The sequence below is a fragment of the Cavia porcellus genome, unplaced genomic scaffold (genome assembly GCF_034190915.1).
Source record: "Cavia porcellus strain 051 isolate PalLab524CR breed Dunkin Hartley unplaced genomic scaffold, mCavPor4.1 scaffold_8, whole genome shotgun sequence".
NCBI classification, from domain to species: Eukaryota; Metazoa; Chordata; class Mammalia; order Rodentia; family Caviidae; genus Cavia; species Cavia porcellus.
Genome location: NW_026947491.1, coordinates 10791920 through 10797470, shown reverse-complemented (window position 1 = coordinate 10797470; position 5551 = coordinate 10791920).

Here is a 5551-nt window from a genome sequence, read left to right as displayed (position 1 = left end):
CCGGCTGAGGCAAAAAAGACCCGCGGGCCAGCAGTGCGCATGCTCCTGCCCGCCTTTGCACCCCCTCCCCCCGCCCTTTCCGCTCACCCACCCAGCACAAGCTCGTGTAGGTCTAAGTGGCCTGGGTGGGGCACTGCTAACCCTCCTGATAGCTAATACTCAGCGCACGCTATGTGTCATCAGTATCACCTTTCCTCACAGGAGAAAGCAGATGTTGGGTGGTTAGATGCCAGCAGTGCACCAGGCTGACCTGCTGTCTCCCTGGGTTCCCTGGCCAGGGACAGTAGTCCCGATCTGGGCAACGGGCTAAATTGATTACCTCGAAGCAGACACTCCTGACTGCCTGGCCACCCCTAGGTGTTAAATATGTTTGACAGAAATAATTAATGATTTAGATTTCTTTCCCTACCTTCAACAATGATGTAGAAATGATAATTTTGGGCTTGACTTCCAGGCAGTTTGGACTCCTTTCTCTTTGAGAAGATGAGAAATCCAATCAAACAATGAATCCTCCCCACCACTCGCTGTGCCTGGTGTTAAAATCTTGAAATGTACACCCCAAGATTAGGAAAGTTAGTTACTTCTCTAATGCCACAGACCTACTAAATGAAAACCAGGCATCTGGGCCTGACCCGCCTCACTTGGGCCCACTCTGTGCTCTGGTGTGACTCAGTATCACGGAGAAAGTCAAATGTTCCGCTGTGCTCACTAATTGGGATTCTACCTGTGCCACTTGCTGCTGTGTGATCTCAAGAAACTTTCTCTAAGCTTTAGTTTACTCTAAAGCATGGTATTCTCTCATAGGATTGTTATGAATTTTAATAAAACATATAAGGTCCTCAAAACTGATACAGTGACTCATATATGTGTTACTGTTGCATGTAACAAGAGTCACCTGAAACCAGAGGAAGGGTCTGAAGGTTCCCAAAGCTGTCATCTGTTAGCCAGGGCCCTTGCTTTAGTGATAATGGAAATTAAAACAGGCAATTGGCAGAAGAGTGAAGGAAAAAACTTTAACTAGAAAGTAAGAAAATAAAGAGAAGCACAGCTCTGACAAAGACCAAGTTGACCCCTTACCCAAAACAAAAACAAAAAATAAAAACAGAGAAGACAGGTGCCTTTGGTCACCAGTCACCTTAAACACATGAAGATGCAAGTGCAGAGACCCCGAGAGAGGTGCAGAAGTGCTATTGTGCTTTCCCTTCTCTGGAAAGAAGGTGATTTTCAGAGAGCTTCTCAGAGAAGCTTTGACCTCAAGAGTTCAAGTCCTGAGGCAGCAGAAAAGCAGAGCAGAGAGACAGTGAACGTCACTTTCCACAGCCACCAAGGACACGTCACAGGGAACCTTGCCAAGGGAGCAGCCTGCAGGGGCTGAATGATCTTGTAGTCTGTGTCGTCGTTGTCATTGTGTGCTGCCCCCCCCCCAAAACCTGTTGCTTGTGGAACTAGCTACTGCCTCCTCTGCCCTGACCCATGCAGCTCTTGAAGAGACAAAGCTGGTGTCAGGTGGAGCACTTACTCTCCTGCTGGGAGAGAAGGAACTGTTCAACCACTGTAGCAAGTTTGTTTATTCACTCCCAAGAAGGATGTCAATTTCAACCCCCTGCCGAGCAACTTGTTTGCATGGCTGGCCTGGGCCCCTTGCTTTCTTGGTGCTGGAACAACTTGGTTACTTAGCTTATTTGGGGCTCTCTGAGTTTGCAGGGCTGGCCTTGCTTTAGCCCCACACATGTGATCAATCTCCAGCTTCAAGGGCTCCCTAAGCTCCTGTACCAGGCCTTTCAGGAGAATCTCAGACCAACACACAGTGCATGCAGGAGGGTGGCCACATCCTCCCCACCAGATGCAGAGGAAACAGCTGCCCCCATCTATCCTTCCTTCTCCATGCCTGGAGGAGCAAGGCTGTGGGGAAGGCGGGCAACACTGTCCCATCACAGCCCTCTGTCTGGGAGCAGGCAGGGTGGGGGAGAAGCTACACCTTAATGAGAGCTGTCCATCTTCATTGTGATACTGAACCTCAGTTTCATTACAGAAACAAACTGGAAGTGCTGAGAGGAACCAGACAACTTTTAACCAGATGAGAATAAAAGCAAAGCTCTAGAAGCTGCCTGTAACAGCTGGAAGCTGCTGCGGTCCACACCAGTCATCCCCTGGCACTTTGGGAGACTGAAGCAGGAGGACTTCAAGTTGAAGCCCAGGCCTTGGGTGACTTATTGACTACACTGTCTCAAAATAGAAAGGGATAGGGATGTAGCTCAGCACAGAGCCCCTGTTTCAATCTCCTGAAACTAAAGCAACCAACCAAGAAAAGGATGCCAGGGACTTGACTTACTTCAGAAAAAGAAATTACAAGTAACCAATAAGGACCATTTAAGGCAATCAATAATAATTTCTGTTCACACTGAATTAAGTTCAGCTCCTGTAAAAGTTGCACATAAATGTCTGTGTGTTTGTTACACTGCCTCGCTAGTGTGAAATGGAATCCAGTGCAAGTGACCTCTGTACTGGCAGATATAAGGCCAGGTAGAGAAACCTCAGACAATCCCTTCACCAACCAGAAAATACAGTGCTGCCAGCCCAGCCTCCTTGGAACAGGCTGATTGAATAGCTGCCAACTAACAGAGATTTCTGGGGTCCCTGCCTGATGCTAGAAACCCAGTGAAATGGGAGACAGGCACCAAACTGCAGTGAGACAGGGAAGAGATTGTGTTGCACTTTTAAAACTCATAACTTGGAGTGAGGCATTGTGATCCAGACCTGAACTCCCAGCACTCAGGAGGCTGAGGCAGGAGGATTACCGAGCGTTCATGGCCACCTTGAGCTACCAAGTGTGGTACTGTGCCAAAAAAAAAAAAAAAAAAAAAAAAAAAAAAACCAAATGAAAACCTCATAACCTGGGCTTGCCCTGAGCATTTGTTTCTTTAACCTCACAGTAGACCCCTGTAGACCCCAGTTTTACAGAACTGGGTCCCTGGGACCACGTTGACCATGTGACAGTGGCTTTGCTGTGATGCACGTGGACTGTGCTCTGTGTCTGTGAGTTCGAAGTGCTGCTCCTTCTGCAGACATGGTTCTGCAAAGATGGCTTTCCATGCTCAGGGCGGTGTGCAGAGCACGGGCCTTGGACAGGACTCTGCTCAGCCCTGTGGCCACACCCAGGCTCAAATTTGTCCATCAGTGCTGCTGCCCAGACTTACCTTGGAAACTTGGGGAGACCCGTCTCAAAATAAATGTTTTTAAAGGGCTGGGGATGTAGCTCAGTGCAGAGGGCCTGGGTTCAGTCCCCTACCCCACCCCTCCACCTTCCTGCCTTGGACGTAGCCACCTGAGGCTCAACACAAGAGCCTGAATAAACCTGTCCCCTAGTGTTGGCGTCGGGTACTGGGCCAGGGACAAGCACAGTGACTCTGACAGTTACTGCCCACCTGTGTTTGGAGGGGTGGCGTGGGACATCTAACATCTAAACTTCCTCTTTTCTTTCCTGCGTTTCCCACAGTGTTCTGAGCTGAACACCAAGCATTGAGGTTTATGCTTTTGTCAAAATGAGCTGTCAGGATCCATGCCAGGTCTATTGCAATGCAGCATCATTCTTGCTGGCCTGGCATTGGCCTTATGGAAAGGGCCAGAGGGGCCTGGCAGACCCATCCAGAGGGCTCTAGCCCACATCTCCAGAGAGATGGCCGTAAAGTCCTTGGCTCCACATATGTGGAGGGAGGGGGTAAAGGCAGCTTGCAGCCTCTGCCCAGGACTGTAAAGCACAAGAGAGCTCACACTTGTCGGCTCCTTACAGGCCAGCCAGGTAGGGCCAGGATTCCTGGCTGGGTCCAAAAGGCCGGCAGGCATGAGTGTTGCCCTCCCTCAGTGCAGCCACTCCAGGGGCTCATCAGCCCCATAAGTGATGCTGGGAATCCGTGGGGAAGCAGAGCAGCGCATGGGGAAGGAGCAGAACATGGCCCCCTGGGGTGAGGGTTTAAGGACAGACGAGACCCATCACCCTAAGTCGCCAGGGTGTCTGAGTTCCGTTGCTTCAGCATGGACACACTGCATCTATACCTCCATCTGTGATGCTGCTTGTTAGCAAGGCTGGTTTGTGGCTGGGCGTTGGTGGCGCACACCTATGATCCCAGTACCCTGAGAGGCTGAGGCAGGAGGATTGCAAGTTTGAGCCAGTCTAGGGAATTGAGCAATTTAGTAGACCTTGTCTCAAAATATAAAAAGAGCTGGAATATAGCTCTGTGCAAAGGTCCTGGGTTCAATCTCATAAACCACACAACAAAACAGTACAGAACAAAACAAAATAGAATAAGGCTTGTGATTATTTGTTTGCAGGGTCAAACAAGACAACTTGCTGTGTTAAAAAGGGAGCAGGAGCCAGGAATGGTGGCACACACTTGTAATCCCAGCACTCAGGAGGCTGAGGCAGGAGGATCCTTGCAAGTTTGTGACCAACTGGGGTACAAAGTGAGCCAAGGCCAATTTGAACACATAGTGACACACTGTCTCAAAAAGAAAAAAAAATAAGTAATAAAAAGGATGATTCAGAATTCTTTAAAATTCCCGGGGATGATAATTCTAAATACACAAGTTTATACTACCTGGTGTCTATGCTGATACAATAATAAAAGTGGGAATTTGTGAAGGCTGCTTCATGTGTAGCTCTGAATAATGGTTGCCTAATAAATAACCCCCAAATTGGAGAGCTAAAAACATGCATTTATGGGGGCTGGGGATTTAGCTCAGTGGCATAAGCGCCTACCTTGCAAGCAGGCAGTCATGAGTTCGATCCATGGTACTGAGAAAAAGGAAAAAGAAAAAAAAAAAACCATGCATTTATGCCAAGTATGGTGATAAATTCTGGTAACCCCAGCATTCTGGGAGGCTGAGGCAGGAGGAGCTCAAATTGGAGCCCAACCAGGGCAACTTAGCAATTTAGTGAGACCCTGTCTTGAAACAAAAAAATAAAAAACGGCTGAGGGTGTGACTTGGTGTGAAGGCCCTGGGTTCAGTCCCCGGTACTGTAAAAAACCAAGCAAACAAACAAAACCACCACACTTGGTTGGGCAGTCAGGAGCAGTGTGGTAAGTTCCCTCTTCACCTGCAGGTTCTGAGACATGAGGACCTCAAAGTGACCAAGTGGAAGCCAGAGCTGCCGTTCCATGCTGTGCCTCCAGGTACATGCGGCCCTCCCTTGAAGCCGGACTGCTACGCTAGGAGAACACAAAGCACAAGGATGGAGGTGGCAACTCGGTATGGGTGACTGGTGTCGCAGCCTGTCTTCTACCTCCGCCCCTCGCCTGACTCCAGGACCTGCGGATCGTGGCTAGGAGAGCAGTGGTGCCACAGCCAGACAGTGATCCACAGCCTGTGGTCACCTTTGGGAAACCCACTGTGCCACAAGTTACGTATTTAGTCAACTAACTTGGAGGTCACATCCGCCTTGGGAGGAAATGGAACGGCAAGGTGTACCAAGGCCTGAGCATGCACACAGCAGTGCCGCACTTCTCAGTAAGTAAGACCTAAGAGGAAGCAAGTCAGCCTGGAAATCTGGAGC